Genomic DNA, 26519 nt, shown 5'->3' on the forward strand with positions numbered 1-26519 from the left:
AGACCTTTGTACACAATTTTTGTACAGTGGAACCTCTAGGTTTTCCGAGTAGCAACCAACAGTGAGATTCGGATGTCCCATTTTAGCATACCTTCCGACTCCATCTTCTTCCTCTAGCACTTTCTCCCTTGGCGATTAGTCCAACAAAAGCTCACCTAGCTCTGATACCACTTGTTGGGATGTTGACGCCACTAGAGGGGGGTAAATAGCGACTCACCCAACGTTTGCTTCCTACAATGGTTAGTATGCACAGTGGAATACAAAAACAAATACTAACAAGAGAAAGAAAACCTAACACGTTGATTTAACGTGGTTCGGAGATAAAACTCCTACTCCACGGCTGTCCGTAAGGTGGACGATCCCGATCCGTTGGTGGATAATTCCTCGGAGAACTTTCGGCTAGCTTCTTGTGGATGGAGAAACCTCGCCACAAACACTTGATTACAAGCACACCGATCACACGAGGGCTTGGGAGACTCTAATAGGGGTTAACCACCTCTATTTCGCCAGCCTTAACCAAGCTTCCAATACTTGGTTATATCGGCCACGAGTTGGAAAATCCCGTCTACCAATCGACTACCGAAACCATCAGTCGATTGTCCTCTATGGAGTTTCGACTGTTACAACCCAATGGCTCGATACCAGTCGACTGATACTTCCATAAGTCGACTGCTCCACACTAATCGAACGAACAGAAACATTCTGTTCGTTCCCAGTCGACTGCCCGGTCGACCGCACCAGTCGACTGCCCGGTCGACCGCACCAGTCAACTGCTATAGTAACGCTTCAGTATTGCTACAGTGATGTTACAGTACTACTACAGTAAAATCCTAATCCTAGGATTTAACCCTCGAGTTCATTCACTCAGCACTTGTCCTCGCCCAACCAACTTAGACCAAGTCTTCTAGCCTCCTCCATCAGCCTTGCGTCCCTCGGATGCCTCCCCATCCTTCACGTCTTGCCTTCTGGAGCTTCCATCGGCCTTGTTATTGTTGTCAGGTATTCCTTTGCCAAGAGGTTGCACCTCCGGGACTTCATCCATTGCCAAGTCACACTTGGACTTACGTTGCCAAGACTACATGCTTGGACTTACACCACCAAGACTCATCCTTGGACTTTCCTCCATTGCCAAGATCACCCTTGAAATTTTCTTGTTATACCTATATCCTGCACACTCACAATACATATCAAATACAAAAATAAACCTAACTTAAACCTTTGCCTAAACATCAAAACCTAGGGTACCCAGATTGCACCAACATCTTCCTCCTCGGCTTCTCGCCCCTTGGAAGCGCCCACGCATCCTTCTCGTCTACCAATGTACTCTTCTGCATCTCCTCACCCCTCAGATGCACCAAGCCCTACTGGTCCCGTGTAAGCCAGCTAGGAGGGGGTGAATAGCCCACATGAAAACACGAAGGAGCTATGGGACAAACTCATAGAATTGCATGAGGGAACCAACGACGCAAAGGTAACAAAAAGGTATCTATTTTTAAATAAACTATTTAATATAAAAATACATGAAGGAAAATCTATGAGTCAACTACATGTGAGGATAAAGGACATCCTCAATGGACTTCACACAATCGGTCACCAGATGTAGAACCACGATCTTATAAGGTACCTACTAAACGCGTTTCCTCGAAATGCACTGTGGGCATCCATCCACGCTTGGACAAAGTCAACTCAGCAGTTGACTTGTTTGAGCTTGGGTGATTCTCCGGCCTTCCAGAGTTGAGCTCATTTGAACCCAATTCCAACATTCTCCTCGAGCAATCTTCCTCCTCGACTTCTCACCCCTTGGCAGCGCCCACGTATCCTTCTCATCTACCAATGTACACTTTTGCATCTCCTCATCCCTTGGATGCACCGGACCCTATTGGTCCCGTGTAAGCCGACTAGGAGGGGGTGAATAGCCCACATGAAAACGCGAAGGAGCTATGGGACAAACTCATAGAACTGCATGAGGGAACCAACGACGCAAAGGTAACAAACAAGAATCTATTTTTAAATAAACTATTTAATATGAAAATACAAGAAAGAAAATCTGTGAGTCAATTACATGTGAGGATAAAGGACATCCTCAATGGACTTCACATAATCGACCACTAGATGAAGAACCGCGATCTTATAAGATACTCACTAAACGCATTTCCTCAAAATGCACTGTGGGCATCCATTGTGGATCCCTACAAAATTTTGAGGAATTTGTCTAAATTAAAACTAGATGAGTTGTTTAGTGAACCTGAACTCCATGAATAGATTAACTCAAAGCAGGTCGAGAAAGGTATTTCTCTTTTTACAGGTCCCTCAAAAGAAGCTAAACACAAGCATTAACTAGAGCCAGAATTTGAATTTGATTCGGAAGACGAAGAATTGTTGAGGCAATTACCCTAGGTCATGTTTGACCAGTTTGACTAAGCTTGAGTTGAGTCAAGCTTGAGTCAGGGAATTAAGTTTTGATGTCTGACAATGTATGGAGATTGCTGGAGCAATTGTTCGATTATGGAGATGGTCAAGGGATTGACTAGGTTGATGAAAAGACAAGTCAAGTGGGTCAGTGTTGACCGGAGAGTTGACCGGGTAAGTTCTAACTGAAGTTTAGGCAATGGGAAAGTCCTAACTGGAGCTTAGGCATCTGGGAAAGTTCTAACTGGAGGTTAGGCCAGAGAGAAGTCAAGCAGGTCAAGGTTGACAGGAGACTTGACTCGGAAAGTCCTAATTGGAGATTATGCAAAGGTAAGTCCAACAGGAAGGTTGGCAAGAGTGAAAATTCAAGTAGGTCAGTGTTGACCAAACTTGGTGGTGAAAGTCCTGATAAGTGAGATCCGGCAATTGGAAAGTCCAAGTGTGATCTTGGCAAAAGGAAAGTCCTGGTGAGGAGCCAGGCAATTGGAAAGTCTAAGTGTGATCTTGGCAAAAGTTGTAAGTCCAAGCATGTGATCTTGGCAAGGTAAATCCTAGTGTGACTTGGAAAGGAGAACTCGATAAGTAGGATGAGGCTGAAGGAAGCTCCTGAAAGTAAGGCGTGAAGGATAGGTAGATATCTGAGGGACGCAAGGCTGATGGAGGAGGCTAGAAGGCTAGTTCAAGGTTGATCGAGTGTGGTGTATAATCTGACAACTAGGATGAGGCCGAAGGAAGCTCCTGAAGGCAAGTCGTGAAGGATGGGAGATATCCAAAGGGCGCAAGGCTGATGGAAGAGGCTAGAAGGCTTGTTCGAGGTTGGTCGAATGTGGCCATATGCTAGGCATGGAGACCCAACAGGTCACGGTTGACCTGGAGTTGGGTTGGGGGCTTTGGACTTGAGTTTGAGTCAAGTCCAGGCAGTTCAATCGATCGGGCAATCGATTAAACCGGGCTCCAATCGATCGGTCGATCGATTGGAGTGTGTTGCGAGTGTGGGCTGGCTCCAATCGATCGGCCGATCGATTGGGAGCATTACTCATGAGCACAGAAGCCATCCCAATCGATCGGCGATTAATTGGGAGCTACCAATCGATCGGTCGATCGATTGGGGAGGAGAAGCTCTCGCGCGTACGCGAGAGCACGGAATGGTTCTGATTCGATTGACCGATCGATTCAGATGGTCCCAATCGATCGGTCGATCGATTGGGAAGTGACCGTTGGGCAGGAAACAAGCGATAGATGGCTGGGATGAAGCGGTGCTGACGTGGCAATCGATTAGGAATGGATTGGATCGATTGGGAGCATTGTTTAAAGCCTTGGCGGAGCGTTTTCTCCATAGAACTTTGCGTTCTTCCTATGGTTTTTTGTGCGATCTTCACCGAGCTTCTTTCGATCTTCACCGCCAGTTCTTGAAGGCTCTTGGGATGCATCTCCAAGGTTCAAGAGGCAACCTACATCAGCAAGATCAAGCAATGAGACGTTTTATTTTATACACTTGTGTATTTTCTTCTTGTTTGAGTGATTCTTGTTGTGAGGCGTTTGTGTAAGGCTTCTTCGCCTTCGGTTGCGACCGAGAAGGAGTGTTTCATAGTGGAGGTGTGTGCTCGGTGTGTGGATCCTTGGATTAGTCACCTCTTCTTGAGGTGGATACCAAGTAAATCCTTGAGTTAGCGTTGGTTGTGTTTGTATTAGTATTCCGCTGCATATTATCAAGACGAAGCAACCGACGAAGTGACGAGACGCTATTCACCCCCCCTCTAGCGGGCACAAAGGTCCCTACAATTGGTATCAGAGCGATGTCGCTCTTCTACGGACTAACCGCTAAGAGAGCAAGAAGCTAGAGGAAGAAGATGGACTTGGGAGGTCCACTTGGATGGGACATCCGGATTCCTCCTTCATACGACAAGGAAGACTTTGCCTTTTGGAGGAATCGACTGGAGACATGGTTCCAAATGGATTGGAACTAATGGGTTGTTTTGAGTGACCCATTTGAAGCTCCTACGAACAAGAAGGGTAAATGCCTCCGACCTCGGCATTGGACTGAAGAGCAACGAGAGCAATCGGAGGCGGACAAGGAGGTAACGAGAATTTTGCATAATTTACTACCTTCTAATATTTTGTCGAGTGTAGGTGAAACCACAAATGTAAGTGATCTTTGGAAAAAGATCATTGCCTATCATGAAGACCCTACACAAGTCCAAGGAGTGGAAGAGAGCAAGGAGAAGGGTTCATTAGTCCAAGAAGAGAAGGACCAATCCGATGTTGACATGAGGTCAACATCCGAAGAAGATGAGGAAGAAAAGATGCAATCCGATGTTGACGAGAAGTCAACATTCGAGGAGGAAAAGGAAGAGGTGGAAGAGGAGAGATCTTCCACATCCTCAAGAGATGAATAAGTGGAAGAGTCCACATCCTCAAGTGAAGAGGAAGAAATAGAAGATGATGCCATCTCTACATTACAAGAAAAATCAAATGGAGGATCAAGCATCAACCCTACAAGCAAAGGTATAAAAATTTCAATTATTAAAGATAAAAATCATATCATTTGCTTTAAGTGTAGGGAGCATGGGCACTACAAGAGTAAGTGTCCCAAATTGGCCAAGAAAAAGGGCCAAGTAGTACCCAAGGGCAAGGAGAAGCCCAAGGAATTGGTCCCACAAAACGCAAGAGCAAGAGCACATTGTGTGCTTCTCATGCAATCAAAATGGGCATTACCGGAGTCAATGCCCTAAAGGGAAGAAGCCAATCAAAGTTAAAGGAGGAAGAACAAATCAAGGGGGAGCTTCTAAAAGCAAACCCAAGGTAACCTTTAATAGTGCAATTCCTTTTAGTCATGATGAAATGCATGTTAGAAATAACACTCATCATTTTAATGCAAATTATCATGAAAATAGAAAGCATGATAGCTTTAAGGGAAAATACATTCCTCCTCATGCTAGAACTACCACACCTAAGTTTAGGAAGGTAGATAGTAACTTAAGCAATAACTCTAAGGACTTTAGATATATGCCTAAAAATAGAAATGCTCATAGGGGTCAAGAAAAATCCAAATATATGGATTTAATGATATAGAACCAAGTCTTGAGGTCAAGACTTGATAACTTAGAAAGGACCCTAGCAAGAATGGAAAATATTCTTAAGGGTCAAAATGAGCAAACTCTAGGGAGAACTAGGCAAGATCCATCCAATGGCTATAGAGGTTTGGGATACAAACCTAAAGTCAAGAAGGATGTGACTTCCTTTCATAGAGTTCCATATAGCTATGGGACCAACCCTAGGTTTAGAGGTCAAGTCAAAGATACTAGGGAAGGAAGCCCTAAAGGTTCTTTTGGCAAGACCAATGTGACCAAGACTTCTAAGAAGTCTAACAAAGTCACAAAGAAGGTCACAAGGGAAGTCATCCCTAAAGTTGATCTAATAAAGGTGACTAAGGCTCTAAAAAGGCCAAACAAAGTCACAAATAAGGTTACAAGGGGAGTTAGCCCTAGGAGTGACCTAGTAGAAGTGACCAAAGCTTCTAAGAAGCTTAGAAAGGTCCTTAGGAAGGTATCTAGGGAAGTTATTCCTAGTGAGTACCTAGAGCATCCAAGGAGCACCAATAGGTTTTGGGTTCCTAGAAGCATATTCTCTACACCCTAGATGGTTTTAGAGAGTGTCAACTCCAATAGGAAGGTAGTTAACCCAACCTTATTAAAGTTGACACTTGAGAGCATTTTCAAGGTTATTGTTAACCTTTGAAAATGAAAAGGATTGTAGGGTTACTCTTTGAAAGAGTAATATATGTGCCAAAATTTGAAGAGTTGAACTTAATCTAACTTGGCACACTTAAGAAAAGTATAAGAAAAATCAAGTTAAAATTTTGATACTTTCTTAAGGAATTAAGAGAAAACTCATGCTTTAATCAAATGTGATTAAAGCCTTGAAGAGCAAAAATATGTCAAAATTGAGGAGTTAAATCTAATTTAAATTGACACATTTAGAAAAGGATAAGAAATGCCAAGTTGGGGTTTTGACATTTTCTTAGAAGGTTAAAGGAAAATCTAAGCATTAATTTGATTTCATTTACTCTTTCAAAGAGTAAAATGTGCCATACTTTGAGGAATTTGTTTAATTTAAAATAACGCAAATTTAGAAAGGGAAAAAGAAATGCCAAAATTGGGTTTGACACACTCTTGATGAAATTGGGCAATCAAGGATTTAATTTTAAGGTTTAGCTAAGAATTAAGGATACTTAGATAGATCATCTAGGTATATTTTGTCTATGCTAAAATGCCATGATTGTTTGCCCATCATATGTCATGACATCATATTTATTTTTGCATTCATGATTATTATGAAAAATATAAAATACCATATCATGTCATACATACATCATGTAGCTATAACATGCTTTTCTTTTGAAAATTGCTTATTTTGATGTATGCCATTGATCATCATGCATTATGTTAATTTCCTTGTAATTAAGGACAAAAGACATATATTAAGAATGGTAAATATTCCAACAAGTGGGATTATACCAAATGACATCCTAGGTGGATGATCATAAGTCTCTTAATGCCTAGATAGATATGCATGATCCCTTAGTTTAGGGCAAAACCAAATATACATCTCACAAAGAATCATAAGGTGACTTGTATGTGTTTTAGTATACATTAGATACAAGTGAGATGTTAGGATGGTGAACAAAACTCAAGGTGTTGATTTAGTGCATCTTGTTGAGTTTTAGGTTCATCAAAACACATAGTTATGTATTTTCCAATCATTGGGAAAGCTAATGTACAAGTCATGTGCATTGAGCCCAAAGAATATGGTTGGATATTGGTTTTGAAAATCTTTTAAAATGCTTTTGGAAAACCTTGGTGAAGACTATCTTTTGATAGTAATCATCATTAAATAGTTGAGCACAAACTTGGAAGAAAACACTAGAGTTTTTACAAGTTTCAAAGTTTGTGTCAATCTTTGAAAATAGGAATTATTTTCATAGAAAACTATTTTTTCTTGATAGTATATACCCTAAGTAGTGTCTACATGAATTTTCATAATTTTCAGATTTTTGTAGAATTTTTGGGGAGTTTTTGAAGTTCGTTGAAATTGAATTTCAGGAAATCAGAAACCCAATCGATCAGCCGATCGATTGGGAAGCCAATTCTCGCGATTAGAGGGTAATTGAATCGATCAGCCGATTGATTGACCCAGTCTAGATCGATCGGTCGATCGATTCAGAGGAAATTTCTACGAGCAGTAGTTTGCGGAATCGATCAATGGATCGATTGAAGTGATTTCAATCGATTGAGTCTCAACTTCAATCAATTGGGAAGTCTGATTTTGGCTGGAAAAGCCTGATTTTAGCACTTCAAGTCACTTCGAGTCCTGTTAACCATTCCAAACCCCTTGGAATACATTTGTATACATTTAGGAGGAGTTTTCATGTGAAAACAAGTATGGATTGGTTAAGAAATACCAAAGTGAAGTTTAGGATAAGGTTTAGTTTCAATTCTGAATTTTGGAACCTTAAAACTTCAAGTTTTGGTTTTCAAGGGTCATTAACCATTCCTAACCCTTTTAGAATATATTTGTATACACTTAGGTGGAGTTTTCATGATGAAAATAAGCATGGTTTGGTTAATGCCGACTTAGGTGAAGTTTAGGTTGAGGTTAGTTTCATTATTAAATTTTGAACCTCAAAACTTCGAGTTTTGGTTTTCCTAATTATTTAGGAATCCCAAGTCATTATTGGTGCAATGATAGAAGTTTGACCATGTTTTTAGGAGGAGTTACTCTTTGAAAACACAACAATTTATTTTCAAAGACCTTGGAAGGTGGGTTAAACCTTCGTGATGGATAATACTCAGGGTCGAGTATTGGGGAACAATGGAAGATTGGTTATCTTCATTGTTAGGATGATAAATGCTCTCGGATGAGCATTGTGGAATAGATTATTGCTCAAGAGGGAGCATTGGGTTAATGAAGGGGGATTGGACATTCATTGGTAAAGTGGAAAATGCTCTTGGAGGAGTATTGAAAAGTTGAGTACTGCTCAAGGGGGAGCATTGGATACAATGAATGAGATTTTCATTGGTCTAATGGTGAATGCTCTAGGTTGAGCATTGTGGAGAAAAAAAGAGCTCAAGGGGAGGTTTGGAGACAATGAAGGGTATATGATCTTCATTGTGAAGTTAACTCTTTTGGAGAAGAGTTGGTTTTTTATTTTTGATGTGTGACAAAGGGGGAGAATTGGAGGTTGAGTTAGGCTTTCATTCATACTTTGTCATGGAAGAGTTAAGGCTATGAGATTTAGCCTTGGTGATAAAGAAGGAGTTAAGGCTATGAGACTTAGCCTTATGATAAAGTAGAGGTTAAGGCTATGAGATTTAGCCTAACTTAGAGGAATTGCCAAACATTAAAAAGGGGGAGATTGTTGGGACAATTTCCCTAGGTCATGTTTGATCAGTTTGACTAAGTTTGAGTTGAGTCAAGCTTGAGTCAGGAATTGAGTTTTAATGTTTGACAATGTATGGAGATTGTTGGAGCAATCATCCAATTGTGGAGATGGTTAAGGGATTGATCAGGTTGATGAAAAGACAATTCAAGTGGGTCAGTGTTGATCGGAAACTTGATCGGGTAAGTCCTAACTGGAGTTTAGGCAATGGGAAAGTCCTAACTGGAGCTTAGGCATCTGGGAAAGTCCTAACTGGAGGTTAGGCAAGAGAGAAGTCAAGTAGGTCAAGGTTGATAGGAGACTTGACTGGGAAAGTCCTAATTGGAGATTATGCAAAGGTAAGTCCAACAGGAAGGTTGGCAAGAGTGAAAATCCAAGTAGGTCAGTGTTGACCAAACTTGGTGGTGAAAGTCCTGATAAGTGAGATCAGGCAATTGGAAAGTCCAAGTGTGATCTTGACAAAAGGAAAGTCCTGATGAGGAGCCAGGTAATTAGAAAGTCCAAGTGTGATCTTGGCAAAAGTTGTAAGTCCAAGCATGTGGTCTTGGCAAGGTAAGTCCTAGTGTGACTTGGCATGGAGAACTCGATAAGTAGGATGAGGCTGAAGGAAGCTCCTGAAGGCAAGGTGTGAAGGATGGGTAGATATCCGAGGGACGGAAGGCTGATGGAGGAGGCTAGAAGGCTAGTTCGAGGTTGATCGAGTGTGGTTTATAATCCGACAACTAGGATGAGGCCGAAGGAAGCTCCTGAAGGCAAGGCGTGAAGGATGGGAGATATCCGAAGGACGCAAGGCTGATGGAGGAGGCTAGAAGGCTAGTTTGAGGTTGGTTGAATGTGGCTAAATTCTAGGCATGGAGACCCAACAGGTCACAGTTGACCTAGAGTTGGGTTGGGGGCTTTGGACTTGAGTTTGAGTCAAGTCCAGGCAATTCAATCGATCATGAAATTGATTGAACCGGGCTCCAATCGATCGGTCGATCAATTGGAGTGTGCTGCGAGTGTGGGTTGGCTCCAATCGATCAGCCGATCGATTGGGAGCATTACTCGTGAGCACAGAAGCCATCCCAATCGATTGACCGATCGTGTAAAATACCGGAAATAGGCGAATATTAATAAGGGAATTTTTCGGAATTTTTAGAAAATTTTCGGGAATTTTTCGGAGCTCGTATGGACAAGTTAACGGGGATAAAAACGGGGCCGGGAAAGCCTGTTTAGGCTACCCCATTTAAGTGAGGAAAAGTTTGTTTTTCTTTTATTTCTTTTCTTTATTTATTTTTATTTCTTTTCCTCCGGTTTTTTTATTTGTCGTCGTTCACTCCTTCCCCGCGTGCCCTAGCCCCCTCCTCGCACCCGAGCCATCCCGACGCCGCCTGCCATTCTCCTCCTTGCCCTAACCGCCGCCGGCGGTTACTCCTCCTCGAGCGTACAACCCCTCCGTCGAGCCCTCCTCTTCCTTCTCTCCTCTTCTGTGAAGCCGAGTCCTCTGTGCCTAGCGTCACCGCCGACGCCGCCTCCTCTGGTCCGGCGAGACACCGTCGGCCTTCCTTCTGTCGACGCCGCCGTCTTCAACCCTAGCGCTGACCGCTCCTTTCACTGGAGAGCCGAATGTCGATCTCTTCTTCTGTGCTCATCCCGCAACTCCCATCTCACGGCGCCACCTGCTATCTGCCCTAGCCGAGACCTGGGTGCCGAGTTCTTCCTTGGTGTGCCACTTCCGAGTGCGAGTTTGTTGCTTCCCTTGGTTCTCACTCAGTGTACTCCTCTCTGCTCTAATATGCCGCTGACCGAGTTGCTACTTTCCGCACGAAGCTAGTACAGCCAAGCCCTAGTTTCCCGATCGCTTCTGCCCTAGTGCTGGTTGCCACTGCTTCTGTGCCAGCTGACGCCACTGCCCTAGTGCTCTCCGCCTTGGTCAAATCCACGGTGAGGTGTAGCTTGGTTGGAAATTCTGTATGTTTAATAATGTGGATTAATTACTGTTTTGGTTTGTTCGTTTTGTTCCAGCAGCAATTTATCTTTGCTGGCTGTAAACAATTCTAATTGGGCAACAACTTTGTGACTTCCAACAACGGTTGAATTGAGGTAAGGTTTATGGTTTTGATCTTTGTGTTAGATTATTGCTAGTTGTGTTAGCAATAATTATTGATTTAGGTTTATAAGTTGTATAATGGTGTAGTTGGGGTTAATGAAACTAACCCTAACTGGTCAGTGGATTAGAAATTAGTTAGCTATTTATTTATAATTAAATTAGCTAAACTGTGCGATTTAACACAGGACTTTGACGCGAGACGAGTATCTCGGAGTCAGATTGGACCTTTCTATTTTCGGAGGCGGGTACTTTTGACTTATTGTCTTAGATATGCTTAGTAATTAAATTAACAAGATGCATTAATTGTGTTTCTTACTTGTTTCGGTTAATCACTGCCCAATACATGCTACCTGTTGATTGATTGTTTGTTTACATCTTGTATGGATATGTACCTGATTCCACATGCTCATGGGTAGTGATATAACCATATTTTACCATGTCAGGACCTAGGTTTGATACCTTATATGATCAGATACCTTGATATGATTCATTCGCTTTGGTGCACATTATGATATGTCCAGAGGTTGGTTTAGTATATTACCATGCTTAGTGACATGCACCATTTGCATGATCGCATGCTGTGCGATAGATTGCTCCATTATTGTCGAGCACTTTGCCAGTTTTCATCACTGTTCGGTGCTCCATTGTGACGCTCATGGGTAGCGGGACACAGCGTGTTAGCACGTCAGTTTGACTCTTCCGGTGCTCCGTTGATCTGCTCATGGGTAGTGTGACGCAGCGTGTAGCACATTTGAGATCCCTCCCCGTCACAGCGTACCGGGAGTTGAGAGCATTGCGCTCCCACATTTATGATTTGGGGTAGGAGTACGTATGTACTCCGACAGCATCCTGTCCACTCGATCACTCATCAGGAGTAGTGTTGCTGAGTGCACGGTTGTCACAACCCTACCCACTTGGTCCCACTTTTGTTGTGAGTCGGCTGACTGGCGTCAGGGGTGACCATGACATTGGCATCATATGCATGATGCATTTATTGTTTGTGTTTGTGTTTGTTGCACTTATATGCTGCACATTGCTTGGATACCTTGATTGACATGCATACAGGTCTTCTATACCTTTCGCACTGTTTGTCCTTTTACCGGGTCCTGGTTAGTACAGATTCTCTCCTGTCTTCTTGGTTTGTAGTTACCTTTATCTTTATCAGAGTCCGCATGATTAGTGCTAGGTGTTATTTCTTTACTTTGCATATCAACTGTACTGTTGAGTGTTGGACTCACCCGCCTCCATTGTTGTTATTTTCGGGTTGATCTGTCCGGAGGAGTTCCAGTCGCTAGTCCCCCGACCACTTTGTCCTGCAGACCTCGAGGATGTGATTGATTTTTAGTTTGGTTTCCTTTTCTGTTCTAGACTATTTGAACTTGTTATGTTCTGGATTTATTTACTTATGGACATGGTATAGATTTTATTATATCGATGGATTTGGATTTGGTTTTTATTCTACTACATGCCTGCCTGGAGGTGAGTTCGTCGGATTTGAGCTTTACGAGTGTAGTGGAGTAGGGTGGATTTCGAGTCAGAGTATTATTTTACTGTTTAATTATCTTAATTGCGTGGTTGTGACAGCCAGAAGCTGAATAGATTATATATAACTGCGTGGTGATGTTTTATTTACTGTTGTTATTCCAGCCGCCTGTGGCTGAGGTATTTGTGAGATGTAGAAAAGTTTCAGATTGTCCACAGTACAGGGGAGATGTTGCCGAAATTTTCTCGGACAGGGACTCCTCTGGGGGCGTGACAATTTAGTGGTATCAGAGCACAGGTATACGATCTTTTGTTTTCGTATTTTTGATGTTTGGGATAACCTGATACCAATTTATTTACTTGGTATCAGAGCGCCAAGTTTGGCGATACTTGTTGGATTTATGTATTTTGGATTTTCGAGATTTATCTGATACCAATTTATTGGTATCAGAGCAGGTTATGGATACCTGCGTTTGGCGTTCTGGATTTTTGGATGTCTATTTCGGTTTGTACGGATTTCCGTTATGGTTATGTTTCGGACTTCTGTTTCGGATTTATATGGATTTCCGGCGATTTTCTCGTTCGCAATTTTGAGGTCAGAAGTTGGGGACTGGACAGCGATGGAACATCTCCAGATGACATATAGGTATGATATTTAATTTTATAGTTTGTGACATGTATTAGCATTCTTTATTTAGTACCTGTCTGGTTGTGTAACACATATTACATGTGATGGGTTAGCCATTGAGCATGGTTGACCTTAATAGAGATCAAGGATTATAGTCTCTGGTGATTTTTCACATCATACTATCAGTAGTGTTAGCTTCTGTTACTACTCGTAGGAGATGGAGGCACATACCAGCCTCTGCTATTGTTAGCTGGGTAGTGGATGATACCTATATATTCCTGTTGACTTAGCTAGTAGAGTTTTTTTTTATACTCGTATCTTTTGGATAATAGGGTATCCGATACGATAAAAATTGGGCATTGGAGAGTTATCATGTTTGATCATTGTTGAGAATGATTTGAGGTTGAGGGATATTGGAAGATCAGATATTGTGATGTGTTGATTTCTAATGATTTATGAGAGTAAATGTTATGTGGTTGTTTGATTATCCATTATTAGATATTTGTTTTGATGATCTATTAGTGGATAACTATTTTGATGATTTATATTTGGGTTGTCATTGATGGTGACATAGTGAGTGTCATTTATAATATTCACAGGTTTGATGATTATGGTTGGTGATCAGATTATAAATTGGGTGCTAGAGAGTTTATGGTTGAGTGTGCCTATAAGATTTTAATAATCTGGTTAGTTGTGGTTAGTTAAAAGGATGATAAAATGGATAATTGCTTCCTCTGATATTGGACTTCGTGGATAAATAATGATTTGATGTTTTGAATGCTAACTTGCCCTCATGGGGAGTAGAGACTGATTCATCTGATATTATGTGGGCTGATATTTTTGAGGATGAAAATGAGAGTGTCTTGATGTTCCTAAATATTGACTTTTTCTTTTGGTTTGTACACATTTATACATATGATATTATGTGGTTGGATATACCTTAGTTATTTGTGGAGGATTAATGTATTCTTGATTAGTTAGTAGATGAATGATTTAGTTTTGTTGGTTGATCAGTAAAGGATTGTCATATTTTATTTTTAGAGGTTCGAACTTTTAGGTTATTTGTGCTTAGTTATGTATATAGAGCACATTTGAGTACATGCTTTGTATTGACGTGGAAATGACTGATTTAGCCATATATCATTGTCGGCTTGGATAGGTTATAAAGGATCGATGTATCCTATTCCATGAAAACCTTGATCGTGGACTGTATATACCTGGTGGGATAACTTAGAGGGTGCATTGGAATATGCGACCCCGCTGATGTAAGGAAGTGTAGAGCTAATTGCTTAACACTTATGGGATACAATCGTTACTAGTGTATACTGGGAGAGTACATTTTGGATTTATGAGGATAAAATTTTTCCCATTGGATATAGTCTTGGTAGTGTATGACATTGACTGGCAATGTTATACCACAGTGTGTATATCTTTCTTGTCTGATATCAGTTCCTTTGAACCTAGAGCAGGGTTGTTACTGGATGATTAGGCTGCTTTATTTTGGGTTGCTTTTGATTGATGTATTCATGCTTGATACATATGCATGAATTTTATTTAGATATACCGGTAACCCATGAGTGTTGGTAGCATAAGGTTGGTCTCTTTGATTGAGCTGGTATGCTGATTTTGCATGTATATCATGATTGTTTTGGGTTGTAGGAGTCCTGTGGTAGACTGTTCATTTGCAAGTAGTATATGTATCCATGTTCTGATATGGTTTGAAGGTTCCTTGTGGATCATAGATATGTAGTTCGGTGTATGTATCTGGAGGTATTATTGAAGATATCTTGTTGATTAAATCCGAGATGTAGTATAAGTACATCGGTGGTGTTTTGATGGAGGCATTTTGTCGATTTAATCTGAGTTGTGATATGTACATATGTGTTTGGTGTGGTATATGAGGTATCTTTTTGATTATGTTTGATATGTGAGTGCACCTGGGTTTAGTATGCTTTATTGGAAGTATATGTTGGTTATACTCTTGGCATAGGTGAAGATATGTCCTGTGAGTATTGTTTGAGGTGTATTGTTGATTTTACCTATGTTGATTTTGCACACGTGTTCGATATGTATTGTTGGAGGTATCATACTGAATATACCTGAGTTGTGAGTATGTTTGGTGTATAATAACTGGAGGATTTTGTTGATCATACATATGTTGTGTGAGCATGTGTGCTAGGTGTATACATTGGTAGCAGTATGATGATTTTACTTATACTGAATGCAGAATGTGGAGTGACTGCATTATGTCGTTTGTTGGATTAACCCATCAACTAATTTTCCTATCAGTGGATGACCCACTAGGATGCTGATAGAGTTGATGATGGATTTGATTAGTTACTAGGTAGTTATAGCCTAGGCTAACCACAGTGATTTGTGGTAGAGAGATCTTGTACAATCTCTAGCTGGATAGTTAGGTGCCTTGGGGTACTTATGTATTATTTTGTGGTGAAGCGTTGCTCCCACATATTACGGATTACTGGTAGCGGAGCATTGCTCATATATTTATTGCAGATACATATTTCAGATTATTTGTGGTGGAGTGTTGCTCCCACATATTGAGGATTTCTTGTGGTAGAGCGTTGCTCCCACATATGTGGTGTTTCCTGTGATGGAGCGTTGCTCTCACCCTGGAGGATTTATTCTTTGGTGATTTATGTTATTGATGATTAGATTTTTCGATTTATTATTGGAGATCTTATGGATAGGAATGTCTGTGATACGGACATTATGTGTCTTGGTTTTTGTCATATAGGCTTACAGTGCCTTAGATGTTTTCAGGGACTCGATGATCCTGGTATGTCGAGGATGTTTGGATAGGTGTCCATTATCTTTGTGGACGATGTTGTGATCTATTACGGATCCGAGGTGAGTCACGTACACTACCTTTGCATAGATCTAGAGATGATTCAACGAGAACATCTATATGTGATTATCAGTAGTGCTGGTTTGGATTGTCTTTTGTTATGATGTTTGGGACACACGGTCACCAGTAGGAGTGTACCGTGGTTCCACAGGAGATAGAGGTTGTTACCGTTGGGAGCAGCCGAAATCAGTGTAGGAGATCCGCAGTCTTTTGTGACTCGCAGGATATTACAGACCTTTCGTCGAGGGTTTCTTTCGCATAGCTATGCTACTTTCACGCGTGACCATGAAAGGCGTGAAGTTTACTTGGACTGAGGATTGCAAGACTAGCTTCTAGGAGTTGAAGCGGAGACTAGTGTCGGCTTTGATTTTTTGGTTTTTACCTTCGGAAGAGGACGAATTTGTCCTCTACACCGACGCGTCTCTACAGGGTATGGGTGCTGTTCTGAGGTAGCATGGTAGAGCGTTCTTATATGCTTATCGATAGTTGATGGAGCATGAGAAGAAATACTCAGTTCATGATCTGGGCAAGTCGCCATTATTTTTTTTTTGCCATGAAGATTTGGCGGCAGTACCTGTATGATATTACATTGAGATTCTCACTGACCATCGGAGTCGCAAAATATCTGTTCACTCAGAAGGAACTAAATCTTTGACCGAGGAGATAGATGGAGTTCCTGAAAGATTATGATTTGTACCATTAGCTATCATTGGGGAAAAGCTAATGTAGTTGCTGATGCACTTAGCCAGAAGTCCAGAGGGACTTTAGCTTGCCACCGAGTTGTGGTCATAGACTTGATTCAGGGTTTGTCCGAGTTAGACCTTGAGGAGAAGGGACAGACCGAGCAGAGTACTCTTGTTACGATGGTTGCTCAGTCGTCGATCAGGACGAGAATCTGAGCGGCTCAGTTGTTGGGACCTCATAGAGCTCAGCGTGAGGCAGAGTGGTCCATACTATCAGACGGAGGATGTCAAAAGCATAAGACTGCCAGAAGAATTATGCTGACCCGAGTCGGAGACACTTTGAGTTCTCCATTTGCGACTATGTATTTCTGCGAGTTTCGCCCACGAAAGGGGTGAAGAGATTTGACCTCAGAGGTAAGCCAGCTCCGCGGTACATTGGACCTTTCCAGATCTCGGAAAGGATTGGAGCAGTAGCTTACTGGTTGGCACTATCGTCGTCCTTGGTAGGCGTGCACGATGTATTCCACGTATCTATGCTGAGTAGATACGTACCTGACTCGACACATGTGCTGACAGATGTCTTAGTTCCAGTTCAGCCTGACGCCACTTATGAGGAGATTCCGGTATGGATTCGGGACCAGAAAGAGCGTCAGTTAAGGAACAAGACTGTCCGGCTGGTTAAAGTCGGATGACAACATCATTCGGACGAGGAGGCTATTTGGGAGCTCGAGGATACCATCCGAGCTCGATACCCCCATCTTTTCACTTGAGGATGTGATTTAGGTTACCGTTCAACATTTATACTTTGTGTCTGCTATTGGTATTTGCTGATGGTAGATAACGAAATTTGGGGACCAAATTTTTGTTAGTGGGGGAGAATGTAAAATACCGGAAATAGGCGAATATTAATAAGGGAATTTTCCGGAATTTTTAGAAATTTTTCGGGAATTTTTCGGAGCTCGTATGGACAAGTTAACGGGGATAAAAACGGGGCCGGGAAAGCCTGTTTAGGCTACCCCATTTAAGTGAGGAAAAGTTTGTTTTTATTTTATTTCTTTTCTTTATTTGTTTTTATTTCTTTTCCTCCGGTTTTTTTATTTGTCGTCGTTCACTCCTTCCCCGCGTGCCCTAGCCCCCTCCTCGCACCCGAGCCATCCCGACGCCGCCTGCCATTCTCCTCCTTGCCCTAACCGCCGCCGGCGGTTACTCCTCCTCGCCGCCTCCTCTGGTCCGGCGAGACACCGCCGGCCTTCCTTCTGTCGACGCCGCCGTCTTCAACCCTAGCGCTGACCGCTCCTTTCACTGGAGAGCCGAATGCCGATCTCTTCTTCTGTGCTCATCCCGCGACTCCCATCTCACGGCACCACCTGCTATCTGCCCTAGCCGAGACCTGGGTGCCGAGTTCTTCCTTGGTGTGCCACTTCCGAGTGCGAGTTTGTTGCTTCCCTTGGTTCTCACTCAGTGTACTCCTCTCTGCTCTAATCTGCTGCTGACCGAGTTGCTACTTTCCGCACGAAGCTAGTACAGCCAAGCCCTAGTTTCCCGATCGCTTCTGCCCTAGTGCTGGTTGCCACTGCTTCTGTGCCAGCTGACGCCACTGCCCTAGTGCTCTCCGCCTTGGTCAAATCCACGGTGAGGTGTAGCTTGGTTGGAAATTTTGTATGTTTAATAACGTGGATTAATTACTGTTTTGGTTTGTTCGTTTTGTTCCAGCAGCAATTTATCTTTGCTGGCTGTAAACAATTCTAATTGGGCAACAACTTTGTGACTTCCAACAACGGTTGAATTGAGGTAAGGTTTATGGTTTTGATCTTTGTGTTAGATTATTGCTAGTTGTGTTAGCAATAATTATTGATTTAGGTTTATAAGTTGTATAACGGTGTAGTTGGGGTTAATGAAACTAACCCTAACTGGTCAGTGGATTAGAAATTAGTTAGCTATTTATTTATAATTAAATTAGCTAAACTGTGCGATTTAACACAGGACTTTGACGCGAGACGAGTATCTCGGAGTCAGATTGGACCTTTCTATTTTCGGAGGCGGGTACTTTTGACTTATTGTCTTAGATATGCTTAGTAATTAAATTAACAAGATGCATTAATTGTGTTTCTTACTTGTTTCGGTTAATCACTGCCCAATACATGCTACCTGTTGATTGATTGTTTGTTTACATCTTGTATGGATATGTACCTGATTCCACATGCTCATGGGTAGTGATATAACCATATTTTACCATGTCAGGACCTAGGTTTGATACCTTATATGATCAGATACCTTGATATGATTCATTCGCTTTGGTGCACATTATGATATGTCCAGAGGTTGGTTTAGTATATTACCATGCTTAGTGACATGCACCATTTGCATGATCGCATGCTGTGCGATAGATTGCTCCATTATTGTCGAGCACTTTGCCAGTTTTCATCACTGTTCGGTGCTCCGTTGTGACGCTCATGGGTAGCGGGACACAGCGTGGTAGCACGTCAGTTTGACTCTTCCGGTGCTCCGTTGATCCGCTCATGGGTAGTGTGACGCATCGTGTAGCACGTTTGAGATCCCTCCCCGTCACAGCGTACCGGGAGTTGAGAGCATTGCGCTCCCACATTTATGATTTGGGGTAGGAGTACGTATGTACTCCGACAGCATCCCGTCCACTCGATCACTCATCAGGAGTAGTGTTGCTGAGTGCACGGTTGTCACAACCCTACCCACTTGGTCCCACTTTTGTTGTGAGTCGGCTGACTGGCGTCAGGGGTGACCATGACATTGGCATCATATGCATGATGCATTTATTGTTTGTGTTTGTGTTTGTTGCACTTATATGCTGCACATTGCTTGGATACCTTGATTGACATGCATACAGGTCTTCTATACCTTTCGGACTGTTTGTCCTTTTACCGGGTCCTGGTTAGTACAGATTCTCTCCTGTCTTCTTCAGTTTGTAGTTACCTTTATCTTTATCAGGAGACTGTACGCATGATTAGTGCTAGGTGTTATTTCTTTACTTTGCATATCAACTGTACCTGCTGAGTGTTGGACTCACCCCGCCTCCATTGTTGTTATTTTCAGGTTGATGCTGTCCGGAGGGAGTTCCAGTCGCTAGTCCCCACTGCACGTAGTGCTGGTCCCTGCAGAACTCGAGGATGTGATTGGTTTTTAGTTTGGTTTCCTTTCTGTTCTAGACTATTTGAACTTGTTATGTTCTAGATTTATTTACTTATGGACATGGTATAGATTTTATTATATCGATGGATTTGGATTTGGTTTTTATTCTACTACATGCCTGCCTGGACGGCAGAAGAGGTGAGTTCATCGGATTTGAGCTTTACGAGTGTAGTGGAGTAGGGTTAATTTCGAGTCAGAGTATTATTTTACTGTTTAATTATCTTAACTGTGTGGTTGTGACAGCCAGAGGCTGAATAGATTATATATAACTGCGTGGTGATGTTTTATTTACTGTTGTTATTCCAGCCGCCTGTGGCTGAGGTATTTGTGAGATGTAGAAAAGTTTCAGATTGTCCACCGTACAGGGGAGATGTTGCCGAAATTTTCTCGGACAGGGACTCCTCTGGGGGCGTGACAGATCGATTGGGAGCTACCAATCGATCGGCTGATCGATTGGGAGCTACCAATCGATCGGTCGATCGATTGGGGAGGAGAAGCTCTCGCGCGTACGTGAGAGCACAGAATGGTTTTGAATCGATCGGCCGATCGATTTAGATGGTCCCAATCGATCAGTCGATCGATTGGGAAGTGACCGTTGGGCAGGAAATGAGCGATCGACGGTTGGGATGAAGCGGTGCTGACGTGGCAATAGATTGGGGATGGATTGGATCGATTGGGAGCACTGTTTAAAGCCTTGGCGGAGCATTTTCTCCGTAGAACTTTGTGTTTTCCTGTGATTTTTTGTGTGATCTTCACCGAGCTTCTTCCGATCTTCACCACCAGTTCTTGAAGGCTCTTGGGGTGCATCTACAAGGTTCAAGAGGCAACCTACATCAGCAAGATCAAGCAAGGAGAGGTTTTATTTTATACACTTGTGTATTTTCTTCTTGTTTGAGTGATTCTTGTTGTGAGGTGTTTGTGTATGGCTTCTCCGCCTTCGGCTGCGACGGAGAAGAAGTGTTTTATAGTGGAGGTGTGTGCTCGGTGTGTGGATCCTTTGATTAGTCACCTCTTCTTGAGATGGATACCAAGTAAATCCTTGAGTTAGCGTTGGTTGTGTTTGTATTAGTATTCCGCTGCATATTATCAAGACGAAGCAACCGACGAAGCAACGAGATGCTATTCACCCCCTCTAGCTGACACAAAGGTCCCTACAAGAAGAACAACTTGTGAACATGGTCAGAAAAATGTTCATAAGAAGAAATAAAAATTTCTTGAAGAAGGACCTACAGAAGGTAATCAAGTCAAGTGACTCGAAGGCAAAGATCATATGCTACGGGTGTAACAAGGAAGGACACTATAAAAATGAGTGTCTGAAGATGAAAGACGACAAACCCAAACCAACCAGTAAGAAAAAGCCACTCAAGACGACGTGGGATGAGTCATCCTCAGAAGAATCAGATGTTGAAGATCAGAAGCATCACAATTACCTCACATTGATGGCAATGGGACGAGAATCAGAAAGAGAGTCTGAGGACAAATCAAGCCACAAATCTGCACTCGTTTCCGAAGGTTTGAATGAGGTATCCTCCATCATAACCTTCAAAATTTTTAGAATTATTGCATGATTAAACAAAAAATTAATTAAATATGAAAAACAAAATGAATCACTTCTTAAGGAAAATCAATGCATCAAAGAAGAAATTAAAAATAAAAATCCAAATCAAGATGTAACACTTGAGGAGGAAAACACAAATTTAAAAAGTGAAATTAATAAACTTAAAGGGTGATTAGAAACTTTCACCACTAGATAGGAAATTTTAGATTTAATTCTTAAAACTCAAAAAGGTGTGTACTGTTGGTGCAATCGACCTCCAAGGTTTTAATATTCAACAAATATGTTTAAGTATATTTAATAGAGCTTGATCATGGAAAGTCCTAGTCGTGGCTAGGCAAGGGTGAGAAGTCAACCGAGTGACTAGTCTTAACGGCGGTTAGGCAAGGGAAGTCTTAGTTACAGGCTAGGCAAGGGAAGTCTCAATAGATCGTGGAATCTAGGTGGATTCGATAGGTCTGGAGGACTTGATCCCTGGGTAGCCGAATATTGGGTCTTGGTTTGTGAAGCCAGGTGGAGAAAACCCTTGGGGGTGGTAACCTTAGGTTATGATGAGTGAAGCCAGATGGAGAAAATCCTAGGGGGAGATAACCTTAGGTAACGAGAAGTCTAGGAGGAGAGAACTTCAAGCAAGGTCGATCGTGCGGTTGACCGGACCAGTGGATCTCGGTAAATCTAAGTTTAGGTTTACCATAGTATTCTGTATTACTATTATTGTTGTTGGCTAATGTAGTATTGTAGAAAAAGTCTTAGTGGATTAGGCGATCATACACTGAGCAGGCAAAGTCCAAATATGTCTGGAGGACTAATATTTGGCAGGTAAGTTGAGGTATGCAAATGGAGGAGCGACAATGAGGTCGTATTCCTGAAAGGAACAATCTAAGGTCGTTGATCTAACTAAAGAAACCGAGAAGGTTTCCAAGTTGAGATCACGATAGTTCTACTGTTTAATACTCCTCATGCATTATATATATTACTGTGCTAACCTTTGTGTTGCAGGAATATTCTGTTTAACTTTGTGTTGCAGGTTTGGCCTGATCGGCCGGTCGAACGTAGGGATCGATCGATCGAACAAGCTTGACTCAGACCAGAGATCAGTTCAGATCAAAGCAGAGCATATTCCGATCGAAGCTTGATCAGTCGATCGAACTAAAGGATCGGTCGACCAAACCTTGATGATGTGGCACAATACAGATCAATCAGAAGCAAAGATGGAAGCTAGCCGGATCGGTCGACCGAACGATCATCACATTAAAGACATATTAATGAAGAATCTCAATGAATAGGGAAAGCTCACCGTTCGATCGACCGAACAATGGGATCGGTCGACCGAATCATTAAGTGTCAACAATGCTTGAAGATTGGATTTGATCGAAGCTCAACAAAGAAGGAACAGAGCGAGTTTGATCGACTGAACCTGAGGATTAGTCAACCGAACGTTGACCATTCTTATAAAAAGGAGTTCGAGGTCTGAGGCTGGGTAACGAATTAGTTCTGAGTTCATCTCTGTGCAAAGCTACTGTTCGTGCGACAAGTCTACTACTCATCTCCAAGGAAGCTGCTACTTCACCCAAGAAGTACCGACCGAGTTTCGTACTACATCGAGTGTCGGTATATTTTATTTAGCTTGTCTTGTACTTAATTCAAGTAAGATAGTAGGTTGTTACTATCTTACTCATCTCATTGTACGAATTGCTTCTTTCCGAAGGTTTCAGAAAGAAGGATTTTAGTGGATTGACCAATGGTGTGATCAAGGATCACGTGCCTTGGAGTAGGAGTCGACATAGGTTCTGAACCAAGTAACTGAAATTGCTCTTTACTTTCTGCTGCACTACTTTGATTTAAACGTTGAAAAAGAAAAGAGTTTTTAAACGCACGATATTCACGCCCCCCCCCCTCTATTGCACTCTACAAGTCCAAGCTCGGATACAAGTCCAACTCAACAAACAAAACGTTTATATCACTAATAAGTCAAAACAAAAACCTAACTAAAGCTTGGGTTCCAAAAGCATGTCTAACCATACAAGTAGGACCCAATCAATTCTATGTACCCAAACACAAAATTCATTACATAAATCCATCTAAACCTAACCTAAACCAAAATCTAAAACTTAAAACAAAATCAACTAAACTAAATCCAAATCAAAAAAAAATTAAATCAAATAATTACAAAACCAACTCAAACTCAAATTATCATCAAGTCCATTATAACTACAAAAGTAATCGACATAAACCTAAAACTTAATTCAATAATTCAGGAGGAGACTCTAAATTAGTTGACACCTCCAAAATAATAGGTTACCCGATGGGTAATTAGATTAGATTAAAAAGGGACAAAAGTTTAACTTGAAAAAATAGCACTAAAGAAGTTTTGGATGATAGTAGTGTTGAAGTGTATACTGAAAGCCTAAGCTTTGTAAACATTCATTATGAATAAAGAATCACATTTGGTCTAATTATCTACATTTGTTTGTAGTTGTTCATTTAATTTATATTGTAGATAACATAGTATGTGGTGTCACATACAGAAGATAATGTTATCAGTACCTTATAAATTATAAACAGTAGCTCACGACCAGAATGGAAAGGAACAAACCATTAGAAAGTCGTAGTGTAATTAGGTATTAGTTTATCTTGACTATATAATTACACTAGTACACTCAGAGTGTATTAGGTAGGATCATTTGAGGTCGTTCCTTTTATACTGACTTTATAAAGGAACAAAGACCTCAGTTATTATGGAAGTGTGTGCTCTTAATCCTAATATAATAACAAACACATATGTTTGATATTTATTTCTTTAATTTATCAATGGGTGAGATTTAGTTCGATGAATCAATAAACCCGATAAATTGGGAAATGGTATCACTCATAGTGTGTGTTGTTGATTATAGAAGGAAACTGTGTCCTAGTGATACTAGGTTGATAATGTCCTCAAGAGGAGCTCATAAAGATTGTCATGTTAAACCCTGCAGGTGGACTTAGTCCGACATGATAATAAGGTTGAGTGGTACTACTCTTGGACTTAGATATTAATTAAATGAGTTGTCGAACTCACTTAATTAGTGGACATTCGATATCTTAAACACGGAGACTAACACACTCATAATAAGAAGGAGCCCAAAATGTAATTTGGGATTGGTGCGGTAGTTCAATGATAGTTCTCTAGTGGAATGAATTATCATTGATAAAATTAAGTTGTGTGTTCAAGCTAACATGGGATGCTTAATTTTATCGGGAGACCAAAACCAATTCCTCCTCTCGGTCCCTATCGTAGCCTCTTATTTATAGAGTACTATACCCACATATACCCACCTTCTATACCCACCTAAAGGGGGCCGGCCAAGCTAGCTTGGGAACCAAGCTAGGGCCGGCCTAAGCTTGGGTTTAAGGTGGCCCTAGCTTGAACCCAAGCTAGTAGGGCCGACCATAATTAAATAAAAAGAAATTTAATTTTAGATTTTATTATTATGTGGAAGATATAATTTAAAGAGAATTAAAATTAAAATATCTCTCTTGTAAAAAATTTACAAAAGATTAAAGAAAGAGATTAGATCTCTTTCCTTATTTGTAGATTGGAGAGATTTTTATTTTCTCTTTAAAATTATTCACATGTTAATAAAATTAAAATTATAGATATTTCCTTTTATTAACCATGAAGAGATTTTTAAAGAGAAATTTTATTTTTTAAAATTTCCGGAAACAAATAAGGAAAGTTTTAATTGTTGATTAAAACTTGTCCAAATTGCTTCCTCTTGATGTGGCCATTAGAGTTTATTTGGGAAATTTTATTTTATTTTCTCAAATAAATCATGTCAAGGAAATTAAGGAAATTTTATTGTAATTAAATTTCCTAATTTGCCTAGGCCAAGGAATATAAAAGAAGGGTGAGGTGCCTTCACAAGACACAACCTCTATTGTTTTCTCTCCCTTTCTCCTTGGTGTTGTGGCCGGCCATTACCCTCTCCCTTTCTTCCTCTTGTGGTGGCCGAATACTTCATCTCTCTTGGAGTTCTTGTGGTGGCCGGATACTACTTGGAGAAGAAGAAGAAGAAGGAGAGAAAGCTAGCATCTCTTGGAGCTTGGTTAGTATTTTGATTTTCTTCTTTGGTAAAGTTCTTCCTTTGTGGCCGAACCTTGCTTGGAGAAGAAGAAGGTGGTTGGTGGTTTCTCATCTTGGTAGATCGTTGCCCACACAACGTCCGAGGTTAGAAGAGGAATACGGTAGAAGATCAAGAGGTTTTCTACAAGGTATAACTAGTAATTTCTATTTCCGCATCATGCTAGTTATTTATGGAAATAATACCAAATACAAGAGGCTTACGTTCTAGAATTTCGAATATGTTTTTTTCGAAGTTGTGTTCTTTTGTTTCTTTCTTTTCCTTGTGATTTGATTGCTCTCTTTGGTTAACCTAAAGTTATTTTAGGAAATTAAATATTAGCTTTCTATTAAAGGTTTTGTCTAGTCGGTGGTGGTTGCTCCCATATCCAAGAAGGCCATGTGCCTCGCCACGTCAAGATCTGGGAACCTTTATGGAAATTAATATTTAATGGAATTAATAACTTAAGGAGACTTGGGTCGAACGTGTTAAGTTCCGCAGGAGATCCAAGTCAAAACCTAAAAGAACAAATAGATTAAGTTTTGGATCAAACGTGTTAAGTTCCGCAGGCGATCCAAAATTTAATTTAAAAGAACACATGGTAGCTAGGAAAAGGTTCAGACCTTTGTACAAAATTTTTGTACAGTGGAACCTATAGGTTTTCCGAGTAGCAACCAACAATTGGTATCAGAGCTAGGGTTTTGCCTCTGTGTATTTGGTATTTAGTTTAATTATGCACATGTCATACATAATTTAGGCAGGTTAATAGTAGGATGTGCTAACTTTGTGGATGCAGGATCCAACTATTATGGCTTTTAGTTATTATGTGTGTGATTGGACCCTTGGACATGTCAAGGGCATTTATATGTGTGTGCATGATTGTATTAAAATACAGCAGGAGCTGTATTTAGTTTTATTAGGATTTTATTTTTGATCTAGATACATGTACATTCCTTTTATGGAATATAGGATCAAAAATGTAAAATTCTATTTATGTCGCGGATCGAATCTTGCAAAGCGTGGAACCTTCTAAGGACCAGAGGCGCAGCGGAACTAGGAGCAAGATGGATGCGACAGCTAGACCCGGTGGCGGTGGCCAAATA

The sequence above is a fragment of the Zingiber officinale genome, chromosome 6B, assembly GCF_018446385.1.
Source record: "Zingiber officinale cultivar Zhangliang chromosome 6B, Zo_v1.1, whole genome shotgun sequence".
Classification (NCBI taxonomy): Eukaryota; Viridiplantae; Streptophyta; class Magnoliopsida; order Zingiberales; family Zingiberaceae; genus Zingiber; species Zingiber officinale.